At 44.7% G+C, this 16848-nt stretch overlaps 1 long non-coding RNA gene across 2 annotated transcripts; it reads left to right on the top strand.

Annotated features, from left to right (window-relative positions):
- Positions 1-12314: 12314 nt before the first annotated feature.
- Positions 12315-15528, top strand: LOC123135179 (uncharacterized). Of its 2 annotated transcripts, none has more exons than XR_006465838.1 (6): positions 12315-12669; positions 13201-13447; positions 13885-13919; positions 14285-14347; positions 14508-14560; positions 15281-15528. It is a non-coding gene; the product is annotated as an uncharacterized lncRNA (long non-coding RNA). The 2 variants fall into 2 exon arrangements; XR_006465837.1 differs by having other exon boundaries at positions 12316-12669; positions 14487-14560.
- The last annotated feature ends 1320 nt before the right edge of the window (positions 15529-16848 follow it).

The raw sequence follows: 16848 nt of genomic DNA, 5'->3' as shown, positions 1-16848 counted from the left end.
CGTAGTAACTCCTGGGTATTTGATACCGGTGCCGTTGCTCACATTTGTAACTCACAGCAGGAGCTGCGGAATAAGCGGAGACTGGCGAAGGACGAGGTGACGATGCGCGTCGGGAATGGTTCCAAGGTCGATGTGATCGCCGTCGGCACGCTACCTCTACATTTACCTACGGGATTAGTTTTAAACCTCAATAATTGTTATTTAGTGCCAAGTTTGAGCATGAACATTGTATCTGGATCTCGTTTGATACGAGATGGCTACTCATTTAAATCCGAGAATAATGGTTGTTCCATTTATATGAGAGATATGTTTTATGGTCATGCCCCGATGGTCAATGGTTTATTCTTAATGAATCTCGAACATAATGTTACACATATTCATAGCGTGAATACCAAAAGATGTAAAGTTGATAACGATAGTCCCACATACTTGTGGCACTACCGCCTTGGTCACATTGGTGTCAAGCGCATGAAGAAGCTCCATGCTGATGGACTTTTAGAGTCTCTCGATTATGAATCATTTGACACAAGCGAACCATGCCTCATGGGTAAAATGACCAAGACTTCGTTCTCCGGAACAATGGAGCGAGCAACCAACTTGTTGGAAATCATACATACCGATGTGTGCGGTCCAATGAGCGTTGAGGCTCGCGGAGGATATCGTTATGTTCTCACTCTCACTGATGACTTGAGTAGATATGGGTATGTCTACTTGATGAAACACAAGTCTGAAACCTTTGAAAAGTTCAAGGAATTTCAGAATGAAGTAGAGAATCAACGTGACCGAAAGATAAAGTTCTTACGATCGGATCGTGGAGGAGAATACTTAAGTCATGAATTTGGTACACACTTAAGGAAATGTGGAATCGTTTCACAACTCACGCCGCCTGGAACACCTCAGCGTAACGGTGTGTCCGAACATCGTAATCGCACTCTATTGGATATGGTGCGGTCTATGATGTCTCTTACCGATTTACCGCTATCATTTTGGGGATACGCTCTAGAGACAGCTACATTCACTTTAAATAGGGCACCGTCTAAATCCGTTGAGATGACACCGTATGAATTATGGTTTGGGAAGAAACCTAAGCTGTCGTTTCTGAAAGTTTGGGGATGCGATGCTTATGTCAAGAAACTTCAACCTGAAAAGCTCGAACCCAAGTCAGAAAAATGTGTCTTCATAGGATACCCCAAGGAAACCATTGGGTATACCTTCTACCTTAGATCCGAAGGCAAGATCTTTGTTGCCAAGAACGGATCCTTTCTGGAAAAAGAGTTTCTCTCGAAAGGAGTAAGTGGGAGGAAAGTAGAACTCGATGAAGTACTACCTCTTGAACCGGAAAATAGTGCAGCTCAGGAAAATGTTCCTGTGGTGCCTACACCGACTGGAGAGGAAATTAATGATGATGATCAAGGTACTTCAGATCAAGTTACTACTGAACTTCGTAGGTCCACAAGGACACGTTCCACACCAGAGTGGTATGGCGACCCTGTCCTGGAAATCATGTTGTTAGACAACGGTGAACCTTCGAACTATGAAGAAGTGATGGCGGGCCCAGATTCCAACAAATGACTTGAAGCCATGCAATCCGAGATAGGATCCATGTATGAAAACAAAGTATGGATTTTGACAGACTTGCCCGATGATCGGCGAGCGATAGAAAACAAATGGATCTTTAAGAAGAAGATGGACGCGGATGGTAATGTTACCGTCTATAAAGCTCGACTTGTCGCTAAAGGTTATCGACAAGTTCAAGGGGTTGACTACGATGAGACTTTCTCTCCCGTAGCGAAGCTGAAGTCCGTCCGAATCATGTTAGCAATTGTCGCATACTATGATTATGAGATATGGCAAATGGACGTCAAAACGACATTCCTTAACAGCTATCTTAAGGAAGAACTGTATATGATGCAGTCAGAAGGTTTTGTCGACCCTAAGAATGCTAACAAGGTGTGCAAGCTCCAGCGATCCATTTATGGGCTGGTGCAAGCATCTCGGAGTTGGAACATTCGTTTTGATGAGATGATCAAAGCGTTTGGGTTTATGCAGACTTATGGTGAAGCCTGCGTTTACAAGAAAGTGAGTGGGAGGTCTGTAGCATTTCTCATATTATATGTAGATGACATACTTTTGATGAGAAATGATATAGAATTCTTGGATAGCATTAAGGCCTACTTGAATAAGTGTTTTTCAATGAAGGACCTTGGAGAAGCTGCTTACATATTAGGCATCAAGATCTATAGGGATAGATCGAGACGCCTCATAGGTCTTTCACAAAGCACATACCTTGATAAGATTTTGAAGAAGTTCAAAATGGATCAGTCCAAGAAAGGGTTCTTGCCTGTACTGCAAGGTGTGAGATTGAGCTCGGCTCAATGCCCGACCACGGCAAAAGATAAAGAAGAGATGAGCGTCATCCCCTATGCCTCAGCCATAGGATCTATTATGTATGCCATGCTGTGTACCAGACCTGATGTAAACCTTGCCGTAAGTTTGGTAGGAAGGTACCAAAGTAATCCCGGCAAGGAACACTGGACAGCGGTCAAGAATATCCTGAAGTACCTGAAAAGGACAAAGGACATGTTTCTCGTTTATGGAGGTGACGAAGAGCTCGTCGTAAAGGGTTACATCGACGCTAGCTTCGACACAGATCTGGATGACTCTAAGTCACAAACCGGATACGTGTATATGTTGAATGGTGGAGCAGTAAGCTGGTGCAGCTGCAAGCAGGGCGTCATGGCGGGATCTACATGTGAAGCGGAGTACATGTCAGCCTCGGAGGCAGCGCATGAAGCAATTTGGGTGAAGGAGTTCATCACCGACCTAGGAGTCATACCCAATGCGTCGGAGCCGATCAAACTCTTCTGTGACAACACTGGAGCTATTGCCCTTGCCAAGGAGCCCAAGTTTCACAAGAAGGCCAGGCACATCAAGCGTCAACTCCATTCGTGAAAATGTTCAAGATGGAGACATAGATATTTGCAAAGTACATACGGATCTGAATGTAGCAGATCCGTTGACTAAACCTCTCTCGCGAGCAAAACATGATCAACACCAGAACTCTATGGGTGTTCGATTCATCACAATGTAACTAGATTATTGACTTTAGTGCAAGTGGGAGACTGTTGGAAATATGCCCTAGAGGCAATAATAAATGGATTATTATTATATTTCCTTGTTCATGATAATTGTCTTTTATTCATGCTATAATTGTATTATCCAGAAATCGTAATACACGTGTGAATACATAGACCACAATACGTCCCTAGTAAGCCTCTAGTTGACTAGCTCGTTGGTCAACAGATAGTCATGGTTTCCTGACTATGGACATTAGATGTCATTGACAACGGGATCACGTCATTAGGAGAATGACGTGATGGACAAGACCCAATCCTAAGCATAGCACAAGATCGTGTAGTTCGTTTTGCTAGAGCTTTTCCAATGTCAAGTATCTCTTCCTTAGACCATGAGATCGTGTAACTCCCGGATACCGTAGAAGTGCTTTGGGTGTACCAAACGTCACAACGTAACTGGGTGACTATAAAGGTGCACTACAACTATCTCCGAAAGTGTCTGTTGGGTTGACATGGATCGAGACTGGGATTTGTCACTCCGTATGACGGAGAGGTATCTCTGGGCCCACTCGGTAATGCATCATCATAATGAGCTCAAAGTGACCAAGTGTTTGGTCACGGGATCATGCATTACGGTACGAGTAAAGTGACTTGCCGGTAACGAGACTGAACAAGGTATTGGGATACCGACGATCGAGTCTCGGGCATGTAATGTACCGATTGACAAAGGGAATAGTATACGGGGTTGCTTGAATCCTCGACATCATGGTTCATCCGATGACATCATCGAGGAGCATGTGGGAGCCAACATGGGTATCCATATCCCACTGTTGGTTATTGACCGGAGAGCCGTCTCGGTCATGTCTGCGTGTCTCCCGAACCCGTAGGGTCTACACACTTAAGGTTCGGTGACGCTAGGGTTATTAGGAAGACTTGTATGTGATTACCGAATGTTGTTCGTCGTCCCGGATGAGATCCCGAACGTCACGAGGAGTTCCGGAAGGGTCCGGAGGTAAAGATTTATATATGGGAAGCTGTCATGCGGACACCGGAAAGTTTCGGGGGCATATCTGTATTGTACCGGGGCCACCGGAGGGGTTCCGGGGGTCCACCGGGAAGGGCCACCCCTCTTGGTGGGCCACATGGGCCGCGTGGGGCAGGGAACCAGCCCCTGGAGGGCTGGGCGCGCCCCCCACCTTGGGCCCATGCGCCTAGGGTTTGGGGGGGGGGACCCTAGAGGGGGCGCCCCCTTTGCTTGGGGGGCAAGTCCCCCCTCCCTGGCCGCCGCCCCCCTCTAGATCCCATCTAGAGGGGCCCTCCCCCCTTGCCCCTTCCCCTATAAATAGAGGGGTGAGGGGAGGGCTGCAAGAGACAACCCAAGGCGCAGCCCCTCCCCTCCCCAACACCTCTCCTCCTCCGTCAGAGCTTGGCGAAACCCTGCCGGAGTGCTGCTTCTCCACCAACACCACACCGTCGTGCTGCCATTGGAGCTGTCTTCCTCAACCTCTCCTTACTCCTTGCTGGATCAAGACGGAGGAGACGTCGTCCGTCCCGTACGTGTGTTGAACGCGGAGGTGCTGTCCGTTCGGCACTTGGTCATCGGTGATCTGAATCACGTCGAGTACGACTCCATCATCACCCTTCCCTTGAACGCTTCCGCACGCGATCTACAAGTGGTATGTAGATGCAAACTCACTCCCTTGACTCGTTGCTTAGATGAACTCATAGATGGATCTTGGTGAAACCGTAGGAAAAATTTTAATTTTCTGCAACGTTCCCCAACACCCGAAACTTTCCTGGTGGCCGAAACAGCACTTCCTATATATAATTCTTTACCTCCGGGCCATTCCGGAACTCCTCGTGACGTCCGGGATCTCATTCGGGACTCCGAACAACTTTCAGTTTGCTGCATACTCATATTCATACAACCCTAGCGTCACCGAACCTTAAGTGTGTAGACCCTACGGGTTCGGGAGACATGTAGACATGACCGAGACGGCTCTCCGGTCAATAACCAACAGCGGGATCTGGATACCCATGTTGGCTCCCACATACTCCTCGATGATCTCATGGGATGAACCACGATGTCGAGGATTCAAGCAACCCCGTATACTATTCCCTTTGTCAATCGGTATGTTACTTGCCCGAGATTCGATCATCGGTATCCCAATACCTTGTTCAATCTCGTTACCGGTAAGTCACTTTACTCGTACCATAATGCATGATCCCGTGACCAGACACTTGGTCACTTTGAGCTCATTATGATGATGCACTACCGAGTGGGCCCAGTGATACCTCTCCGTAATACGGAGTGACAAATCCCAGTCTCGATCCGTGTCAACCCAACAGACACTTTCGGAGATACATGTAGTGCACCTTTATAGTCACCCAGTTACGTTGTGACGTTTGGTACACCCAAAGCACTCCTACGGTATCCGGGAGTTACACGATCTCATGGTCTAAGGAAAAGATATTTGACATTGGAAAAGCTCTAGCAAAACGAACTACACGATCTTGTGCTATGCTTAGGATTGGGTCTTGTCCATCACATCATTCTCCTAATGATGTGATCCCGTTATCAATGACATCCAATGTCCATAGTCAGGAAACCATGACTATCTATTGATCAATGAGCTAGTCAACTAGAGGCTCACTAGGGACATATTGTGGTCTATCTATTCACACGTGTATTACGATTTCCGGATAATACAATTATAGCTTAAATAAAAGACAATTATCACGAACAAGGAAATATAACAATAATCCTTTTATTATTGCCTCTAGGGCATATTTCCAACAGTCTCCCACTTGCACTAGAGTCAATAATATAGTTACATTGTGATGAATCGAACACCCATAGAGTTCTGGTGTTGATCATGTTTTGCTCGCGCAAGAGGTTTAGTCAACGTATCTGCGACATTCAGATCCGTATGCACTTTGCAAATTTCTATGTCTCCATCTTGAACATTTTCACGAATGGAGTTGAAGCGACGCTTGATGTGCCTGGTCTTCTTGTGAAACCTGGGCTCCTTGGCAAGTGCAATAGCTCTAGTGTTGTCACAGAAGAGTTTGATCGGCCCCGACGCATTGGGTATGACCCCTAGGTCGGTGATGAACTCCTTCACCCAAATTGCTTCATGCGCTGCCTCCGAGGCTGCCATGTACTCCGCTTCACATGTAGATTCCGCCACGACGCTTTGCTTGTAGCTGCACCAGCTTACTGCTCCACCATTCAACATATACACGTATCCGGTTTGTGACTTAGAGTCATCCAGATCTGTGTCGAAGCTAGCGTCGATGTAACCCTTTATGACGAGCTCTTCGTCACCTCCATAAACGAGAAACATATCCTTAGTCCTTTTCAGGTACTTCAGGATATTCTTGACCGCTGTCCAGTGTTCCTTGCCGGGATTACTTTGGTACCTTCCTACCAAACTTACGGCAAGGTTTACATCAGGTCTGGTACACAGCATGGCATACATAATAGACCCTATGGCTGATGCATAGGGGATGACACTCATCTCTTAAATATCTTCTGTCGTGGTCGGACACTGAGCCGAGCTCAATTTCACACCTTGTAATACAGGAAAGAACTCTTTCTTGGACTGATCCATTTTGAACTTCTTCAATATTTTATCAAGGTATGTGCTTTGTGAAAAACCTATGAGGCGTATCGATCTATCTCTATAGATCTTGATGCCTAATATATAAGCAGCTTCTCCAAGGTCCTTCATTGAAAAACTCTTATTCAACTAGGCCTTAATGCTGTCCAAAAGTTCTATATCATTTCCCATCCAAAGTATGTCATCTACATATAATATGAGAAATGCTACAGAGCTCCCACTCACTTTCTTATAAACGCAGGCTTCTCCATAAGTCTGCATAAACCCAAACACTTTGATCATCTCATCAAAGCGAATGTTCCAACTCCGAGATGCTTGCACCAGCCCATAAATGGATCGCTGGAGCTTGCACACCTTGTTAGCATTCTTAGGGTCGACAAAACCTTCCGACTGCATCATATACAGTTCTTCCTTAAGATAGCCGTTAAGGAATGCCGTTTTGACGTCCATTTGCCATATCTCATAATCATAGTATGCGACAATTGCTAACATGATTCGGACGGACTTCAGCTTCGCTACGGGAGAGAAAGTCTCATTGTAGTCAACCCCTTGAACTTGCCGATAACCTTTAGCGACAAGTCGAGCTTTATAGACGGTAACATTACCATCCGCGTCCATCTTCTTCTTAAAGATCCATTTGTTTTCTATCGCTCGCCGATCATCGGGCAAGTTTGTCAAAATCCATACTTTGTTTTCATACATGGATCCTATCTCGTATTGCATGGCTTCAAGTCATTTGTTGGAATCTGGGCCCGCCATCACTTCTTCATAGTTCGAAGGTTCACCGTTGTCTAACAACATGATTTCCAGGACAGGGTTGCCATACCACTCTGGTGTGGAACGTGTCCTTGTGGACCTACGAAGTTCAGTAGTAACTTGATCTGAAGTACCTTGATCATCATCATTAATTTCCTCTCCAGTCGGTGTAGGCACCACAGGAACATTTTCCTGAGCTGCACTATTTTCCGGTTCAAGAGGTAGTACTTCATCGAGTTCTACTTTCCTCCCACTTACTCCTTTCGAGAGAAACTCTTTTTCCAGAAAGGATCCGTTCTTGGCAACAAAGATCTTGCCTTCGGATCTAAGGTAGAAGGTATACCCAATGGTTTCCTTGGGGTATCCTATGAAGACGCATTTTTCTAACTTGGGTTCGAGCTTTTCAGGTTGAAGTTTCTTGACATAAGCATCGCATCCCCAAACTTTTAGAAACGACAGCTTAGGTTTCTTCCCAAACCATAATTCATACGGTGTCGTCTTAACAGATTTAGACGGTGCCCTATTTAAAGTGAATGTAGCTGTCTCTAGAGCGTATCCCCAAAATGATAGCAGTAAATCTGTAAGAGACATCATAGATCGCACCATATCCAATAGAGTGCGATTACGACGTTCGGACACACCTTATGCTGAGGTGTTCTAGGCGGCGTGAGTTGTGAAACGATTCCACATTTCCTTAAGTGTGTGCCAAATTCGTGACTTAAATATTCTCCCCCATGATCTGATCGTAAGAACTTTATTTTTCGGTCACGTTGATTCTCTACCTCATTCTAAAATTCTTTGAAGTTTTCAAAGGTCTCAGACTTGTGTTTCATCAAGTAGACATACCCATATCTACTCAAGTCGTCAGTGAGAGTGAGAACATAACGATATCCTCCGCGAGCCTCAACGCTCATTGGACCGCACACATCGGTATGTATGATTTCCAATAAGTTGGTTGCTCGCTCCATTGTTTCGGAGAAAGGAGTCTTGGTCATTTTTCCCATAAGGCATGGTTCGCTTGTGTCAAATGATTCATAATCGAGAGACTCTAAAAGTCCATCAGAATGGAGTTTCTTCATGCGCTTGACAGCAATGTGACCAAGGCGGCAGTGCCATAAGTATGTGGGACTATCGTTATCAACTTTACATCTTTTGGTATTCACACTATGAATATGTGTAATATTACATTCGAGATTCATTAAGAATAAACCATTGACCATCGGAGCATGACCATAAAACATATCTCTCATATAAATAGAACAACCATTATTCTCGGATTTAAATGAGTAGCCATCTCGCATTAAACGAGATCCTGATACAATGTTCATGCTCAAACTTGGCACTAAATAACAATTATTGAGGTTTAAAACTAATCCCGTAGGTAAATGTAGAGGTAGCGTGCCGACGGCGATCACATCGACCATGGAACCATTCCCGACGCGCATCATCACCTCGTCCTTTGCCAGTCTCCGTTTATTCCGCAGCTCTTGCTGTGAGTTACAAATGTGAGCAACGGCACCGGTATCAAATACCCAGGAGTTACTACGAGTACTGGTAAGGTACACATCAATTACATGTATATCAAATATACCTTTAGTGTTGCCGGCCTTCTTGTCCGCTAAGTATTTGGGGCAGTTCCGCTTCCAGTGGCCCTTCCCTTTGCAATAAAAATACTTAGTCTCAGGCTTGGGTCCATTCTTTGACTTCTTCCCGGCAACTGGCTTACCGGGAGCGGCAACATCTTTGCCGTCCTTCTTGAAGTTCTTCTTACCCTTGCCCTTCTTGAACTTAGTGGTTTTATTTACCATCAACACTTGATGTTCTTTGTTGATTTCAACCTCTGCTGACTTCAGCATTGAGAATACTTTAGGAATGGTCTTCACCATCCCCTGCATATTGTAGTTCATCACAAAGCTCTTGTAGCTCGGTGGGAGCGACTGAAGGATTCTGTCAATGACCGCCTCGTCCAGGAGGTTAATGTCCAGCTGGGACAGGCGGTTGTGCAACCCAGACATTTTGAGTATGTGCTCATTGACAGAACTGTTTTCCTCCATCTTACAACTATAGAACTTGTCGGAGACTTCATATCTCTCGACCCGGGCATGAGCTTGGAAAACCATTTTCAGCTCCTCGAACATCTCATATGCTCCGTGTTGCTCAAAACGCTTTTGGAGCCCCGGTTCTAAGATGTAAAGCATGCCGCACTGAACGAGGGAGTAATCATCAGCATGAGACTGCCAAGCGTTCATAACGTCTTGGTTCTCTGGGATGGGTGCTTCACCTAGCGGTGCTTCTAGGACATATTGTTTCTTGGCTGCTATGAGGATGATCCTCAGGTTCCGGACCCAGTCCGAATAGTTGTTGCCATCGTCTTTCAGCTTGGTTTTCTCTAGGAACGCGTTGAAGTTCATGGTGACATGAGCGTTGGCCATTTGATCTACAAGACATTTTGCAAAGATTTTAGATAAAGTTCATGATAATTAAGTTCATCTTAATCAAATTATATAATAAACTCCCACTCAGATTTGACATCCCTCTAGTCATCTAAGTGTTACATGATCCGAGTCGACTAGGCCGTGTCCGATCATCACGTGAGACGGACTAGTCATCGTCGGTGAACATCTCCATGTTGATCGTATCTTCCATATGACTCATGTTCGACCTTTCGGTCTCTTGTGTTCCGAGGCCATGTCTGTACATGCTACGCTCATCAAGTTAACCTAAGTGTTTTGCATGTGTAAAACTGTCTTACACCCGTTGTATGTGAAGTAAGAATCTATCACACCCGATCATCACGTGGTGCTTCGAAACGACGAACTTTAGCAACTGCGCACAGTTAAGGAGAACACTTTCTTGAAATTATTATAAGGGATCATCTTATTTACTACCGTCGTTCTAAGTAAACAAGATGCATAAACATAATAAACATCACATGCAATTATATAGTAGTGACATGATATGGCCAATATCATATAGCTCCTTTGATCTTCATCTTCGGGGCTCCATGATCATCTTGTCACCGGCATGACACCATGATCTCCATCATCATGATCTCCATCATCGTGTCTCCATGAAGTTGCTCGCCAACTATTACTTCTACTACTATGGCTAACACGTTTAGCAATAAAGTAAAGTAATTTACATGGCGTTTCTCAATGACACGCAGGTCATACAAAAATAAAGACAACTCCTATGGCTCCTGCCGGTTGTCATACTCATCGACATGCAAGTCGTGATTCCTATTACAAGAACATGATCTCATACATCACATATATATCATTCATCATTCATCACAACTTTGGCCATATCACATCACAAAACACTTGCTGCAAAAACAAGTTAGACGTCCTCTAATTGTTGTTGCAAGTTTTTACGTGGCTGCAATAGGGTTCTAGCAAGAACATTTTCTTACCTACGTGAAAGCCACAATGTGATTTGTCAACTTCTATTTACCCTTCATAAGGACCCTTTTCATCGAATCCGCTCCAACTAAAGTGGGAGAGACAGACACCCGCTAGCCACCTTATGCAACTTGTGCATGTCAGTCGGTGGAACCTGTCTCACGTAAGCGTACGTGTAAGGTCGGTCCGGGTCGCTTCATCCCACAATACCGCTGAAGCAAGATAAGACTAGTAGCGGCAAGAAAGTTGACAACATATACGCCCACAACAAATTGTGTTCTACTCGTGCAATAGAGAACTACGCATAGACCTAGCTCATGATGCCACAGTTGGGGAACGTTGCATAAAATAAAAAAATTCCTATGTTCACCAAGATCAATCTATGAGTTCATCTAGCAACAAGAGAGAGAGATGCATCTACATACCACTTGTAGATCGCGTGCGGAAGCGTTCAAGAGAACGGGGTTGAGGGAGTCGTTCTCGTCGTGATTCAAATCATCGGAGATCCTAGCGCCGAACGGACGTCACCTCCACGATCAACACACATACGGTCAGCGTGACGTCTCCTCTGTCTTGATCCAGCAAGGGGGAAGGAGAGGTTGATGAAGATCCAACAGCACGACAGCGTGGTGGTGGATGCAGCAGGGCTCCGACAGGGCTTCGCCAAGCAACTACGGGAGGAGGAGGAGGAGTAGCAGGGGGAGGGAGGCGCCAAGTGCAAGGGTGCGGCTGCCCTCCCTCCCCCTCTATATATAGGGTCCCCAGGGGGGCGCCGGCCCTAGGAGATGGGATCTCCTAGGGGGGCGGTGGCCAAGGGGGTGGAGTGCCCCCCAAGGCAAGTGGGGCGCCCCCTCCCCTAGGGTTCCCAACCCTGGGCACAGAGGGGGGCCCAGGGGGGCGCACCAGCCCACCAGGGGCTGGTTCCCCTCCCACTTCAGCCCATGGGGCCCTCCGGGATAGGCGGCCCCACCCGGTGGACCCCCGGGACCCTTCCGGTGGTCCCGGTACAATACCGGGTGACCCCGATACTTTTCCGATGGCCGAAACATCACTTCCTATATATAATTCTTTACCTCTGGACCATTCCGGAACTCCTCGTGACGTCCGGGATCTCATCTGGGACTCCGAACAACTTTCGGTTTGCTGCATACTCATATTCATGCAACCCTAGCATCACCGAACCTTAAGTGTGTAGACCCTACGGGTTCGGGAGACATGTCACTACCAGAAACCGTAATATTTCTGTGGGTCGACTAATTTTCCTGTCGGGCCCGCAACTAGCTCACAGGAAAAACTTGGGCTGTCGGCCGACCCCTGCACGCCAGGGATATGTCTAATATTTCTGTGGGCTGAGTAAGTACCGACAGGAATATAATTTTCGGCCCACCCGCAAAACACTAGGCCGCGAAGAATTTTCAGTCGCGCGCATCTGGAAACTACGCCCGGCCCCGCCATGGAGCCCTGTTTTCACGCCCGTCACCGCGGCACGCCCAAATCCAATCCCCCCAGATCTCCTTTATCATTTCCTTCTGCGCCACCCAACCCCTCTGCTTTCGAGGCCTCCGACCACCATCCCTCCATGGCTCCCCGCCCAGTGCCTTCCAAGGTCACCCATGGATCTGTACCCACCGGCCACCACCATCCATGGCTCCTCCGGTATTGGGACACGACGTCGTCCCATCTCCGTTCTAGACATCACCATGTGACACCAACGCTTGGCCTGCTCCTCCACCACGGCCCAGCTCGGACCACGCCGCTATCGATGCCGCCGTTGAGAATCCACCCCAACTCAAGCAGTTCACCGGCGTCATGGAGGTACGTGACCTAAATCTCAAAACTAGGTTGTTCGCTGTTTCTGGCATTTCCGGATCCCCAAATCTGGTGCGGCTTAGGAATTTCCATATCCAGCCTCAGATCTGATCTATAGAACTGTAGTTTGGATGCAAAATAATCCCCAAAACTGGTGCAGCTCCTTGGATCCCAAATGTCGTTCTGTATTTCAGCTACATCTTTGAGGAAATTGCAACCATTTATTGTTGCCTTAGTTCTTAAATTAGTTGGCAACAACACGTACCCACAGGATCTGAAATTTTACTAAGAATGTGTGAGATACTGGGGGTGTACTCGGGGAGTTTCAATTAGTTCTCAAACTTTTAGTATGGATGGGTTGGATACAACTGTACATATCCAAAATGCATGTAATGTTATTTCAGACTAGATGATAATTTTCTTTCTATTTTAGTGGGATTTTTTCATTGACTTACTGTACAACACCATAATAATTCAATCTCTATTTTTCTTGCCATACATTTTGATTTTAACTGCTTCAAATATGTTGACATTCAGGAAGCACCGAGCAGCCGCATTGCAAATATGAGGAACATCATCAGTGCAAGAAGTCCAGATTCACTCGACGGCGAGAAATAGTCTCATATTTTTGTTCCAAATAGTATGTGCCACTCCCCACTTTGATACTTATGAACACCCATCTGAGATCTCCTTTTCCTTGTTACAGTTCATCCAGATCAGTAGTACGATTTAAGGTTCATGATCCAGCTATAAGAGAGGTGTAATATCCTCTGCCCTTGACATGGTATGGTACATACTGTTATTTCCCTACCTGTCTCCAAATTCATGTATTGATTAATTTCGATTCAAGTTTTCTATCTTGCAAGATCATGCTATCTTCAGAACATCTGAAATGCACCTAAACATTATATTTCAGAGTATTGACAATGAAACTGTATCAGGAAAGGCCTAGTACCACCAGCTATGCTCAAGATATGAACGCTCTGTTTTAACAATTAACAAGACAAAGATATGTTCAGGGGCTCCTATCATGGGCCATACTATCTGTCATCTTAATTTAGTTACTCCTTTTACTACTTGCTTCTTGGAATTTCATATTCTCTTATTATCTAGTACTTAACAGTTCTTGTGTATTCCTCATATTTAAGCTCACCGTGTTCTTCCTTCTCCCTTAAGTTGTATTTCGTTTTCTTTCGTATATTAAAGATTGAACAATTGCAGGGCAAGCATACAATTGGTTGTTCCTGCTGGAGAAGGTGCGCAATCTTGCTGAGTGTTTTTCTACATTGCTGGAACTAGATGATTGTAGTTCTTAGTTGTACAAGGTGGATGCCAGTGTCTGGGTGCGATGACAAGTAGACATTGCATTGCTCTGAAAATTATCAGTACATTGCATAGATGAATGGATGTCACTCCTTACATTGTTGTTCTGAACCTCTGTACTAACTTACTAATGCATCAAGTAACAACTATCCTCTGTTTGGGGTCATCCCTTTGCCTGGTAGTGTTGCATTGTATTTTTTTGTGATTTTTTGATTGCCTTACTATCCAGTACAGTAACAGTTTGCTCTCTAACTTGTTTGTCCATACCTTCTCATTTTAGTCTCTTTCATTATGTTAGGTTTTTGGGAAGAATTAAACGAACACCATCAGTGAAACATAGAGGCAAAAGCAGGTGGTTGAGGTATCACTCAATTTCAAGAAATTGAATAAGACTCTTCCAACTGAAGTGGCACTATTCCCTTTCATATTTTGTTATTCTATGCACATGAACCTAGAAAGTAAATATTGATCAACACCTGATTGAGCTCTTATTTTTCTAGTTTGCAATTCATTCTTATTAGGAGCAAAATTCAAGAGTCGGGATCTATGAGATATGCAAGAGCCTCTAATCAAGGTATTTTTACTTTTGCGTTCACCATCAGCCCCAAAGTTTTATCAGGAATAATTGTCAGTCAAGTTTTCTCTTGTATATTTAAAATATATCATGCTACGTCCAGTGTGCCCAAGATCATGAGATCAACATTATTGAGCCAGTAGTTGCTATGTTAGTTTAGTCTGAAATCAACCTCTTTCCATTTCTTTGGGGTCTTTTATTGTCTCACCATGATGTACAGTTCCCATGCCGTTACATTATCGAATAATTGCATAATGTTTTGGCTTTTTTACTCTTGTGGAGATGATGATGACTCTGCCCATTTTTCTTGAAAATTTGAAATGGATGGACTTAAGAGTATTGACATTGTAGTGTGATTTCTCGCAAGAAGTCTCTAAATGAGCTTAGGAAGTTAGCTGATAATTATGTCAAACTGGTCCAGAAGCATGTTCTCAGGTTGTCATTTAAATAGATTTTGCCAGTTGCATGATTTGTATCAAATCCGAGATATGATGCTAACAAATTACTCCATTATTAGTCTATAAGCTGTAAAACTGGGCAACTTTGATGGGACAAAAACAAGTTGGGTATATGTGCGAATATTATTGTGAGAAACTGATATACCAAGTAGATTATGCTTATTATATCTTATAGATATTGTTCCTCTTTCTTGTTACCTTTTTGTAGCAAACTGTTGACACTTTGCATATTTTTACAAGTTCAATTATATGTCCACTGCAGGGTAACCTTGAAGAGAGGCTTGCAACTTAAGCTGTAACCAAAGATTATAGAAAATGAGGTCTCTTCTTATGTACATTTAGTTGATGCACTTGTGTGTTTTTAGATGTTGCACCTCTGTTTTCATTGACCTTCGATTCATGTATGTAAATTATATGGAACTGTATCCGAAGACATGTGAATTTGTATCTCTGGTGATGGAAACAATTGATAGTGATGTTTCTATGTTCTAAATATTTTGAGTTATGGAATAGCTATGTATAAAACCATTGATATTTTTTTTTGTTCATTGGGTTTTCTTTTTTCCTAACGGTTATGTATGACAAGGATGTATTATTTCCCTGGTTTGCCAAATTTGATGCCTATATAACCCTGTAGGGCCAAACCCGTCAGGGAAATGAGAAAAACCGACAGGAATATAGTTCCTGTCGGTTGGCCGACAGGCATAGTTTATTTTCCCTGTCAAGCTATCCCTGACGGCTAATCCTGACGGGTGGCCGACAGGAAATACTTTTCCTGTCGGTACACCCTATTTTCCTGTCGGTTTGGGGCTCACAGAAAAATATCAGTTTCTGGTAGTGTGTAGACATGACCGAGACGGCTCTCCGGTCAATAACCAACAGCGGGATCTGGATACCCATGTTGGCTCCCACATACTCCTCGATGATCTCATCGGATGAACCACGATGTCGAGGATTCAAGCAACCCCGTATATTATTCCCTTTGTCAATCGGTATGTTACTTGCCCGAGATTCGATTGTCGGTATCCCAATACCTCGTTCAATCTCGTTACCGGCAAGTCACTTTACTCGTACCATAATGCATGATCCCGTGACCAGACACTTGGTCACTTTGAGCTCATTATGATGATGCACTACCGAGTGGGCCCAGTGATACCTCTCCGTAATACGGAGTGACAAATCCCAGTCTCGATCCGTGTCAACCCAACAGACACTTTCGGAGATACATGTAGTGCACCTTTATAGTCACCCAGTTACGTTGTGACGTTTGGTACACCCAAAGCACTCCTACGGTATCCGGGAGTTACACGATCTCATGGTCTAAGGAAAAGATACTTGACATTGGAAAAGCTCTAGCAAAACGAACTACACGATCTTGTGCTATGCTTAGGATTGGGTCTTGTCCATCACATCATTCTCCTAATGATGTGATCCCGTTATCAATGACATCCAATGTCCATAGTCAGGAAACCATGACTATCTATTGATCAACGAGCTAATCAACTAGAGGCTCACTAGGGACATATTATGGTCTATCTATTCACACGTGTATTACGATTTCCGGATAATACAATTATAGCATGAATAAAAGACAATTATCACAAACAAGGAAATATAATAATAATCATTTTATTATTGCCTCTAGGGCATATTTCCAACAGTGATCAACTTATTTGCTCGGTGATTGGTGCACCGCTAGGCCACCGTGCGATGAGATGCTTCAAGTGCCCCAAATACTTGGACATGGCCTCTTGGATGGTGTACCATCCATGTTTGAGGGACTTCGATTCACGGTTGCGGATGACCGCGTCGGAGTAGGCGGTGAAACTC

The sequence above is a fragment of the Triticum aestivum genome, chromosome 6B (genome assembly GCF_018294505.1).
Source record: "Triticum aestivum cultivar Chinese Spring chromosome 6B, IWGSC CS RefSeq v2.1, whole genome shotgun sequence".
Lineage (NCBI taxonomy): Eukaryota > Viridiplantae > Streptophyta > Magnoliopsida > Poales > Poaceae > Triticum > Triticum aestivum.
Note: the sequence above shows the minus strand (reverse complement) of the source record. Positions and strands in the feature narration are given on the sequence as shown.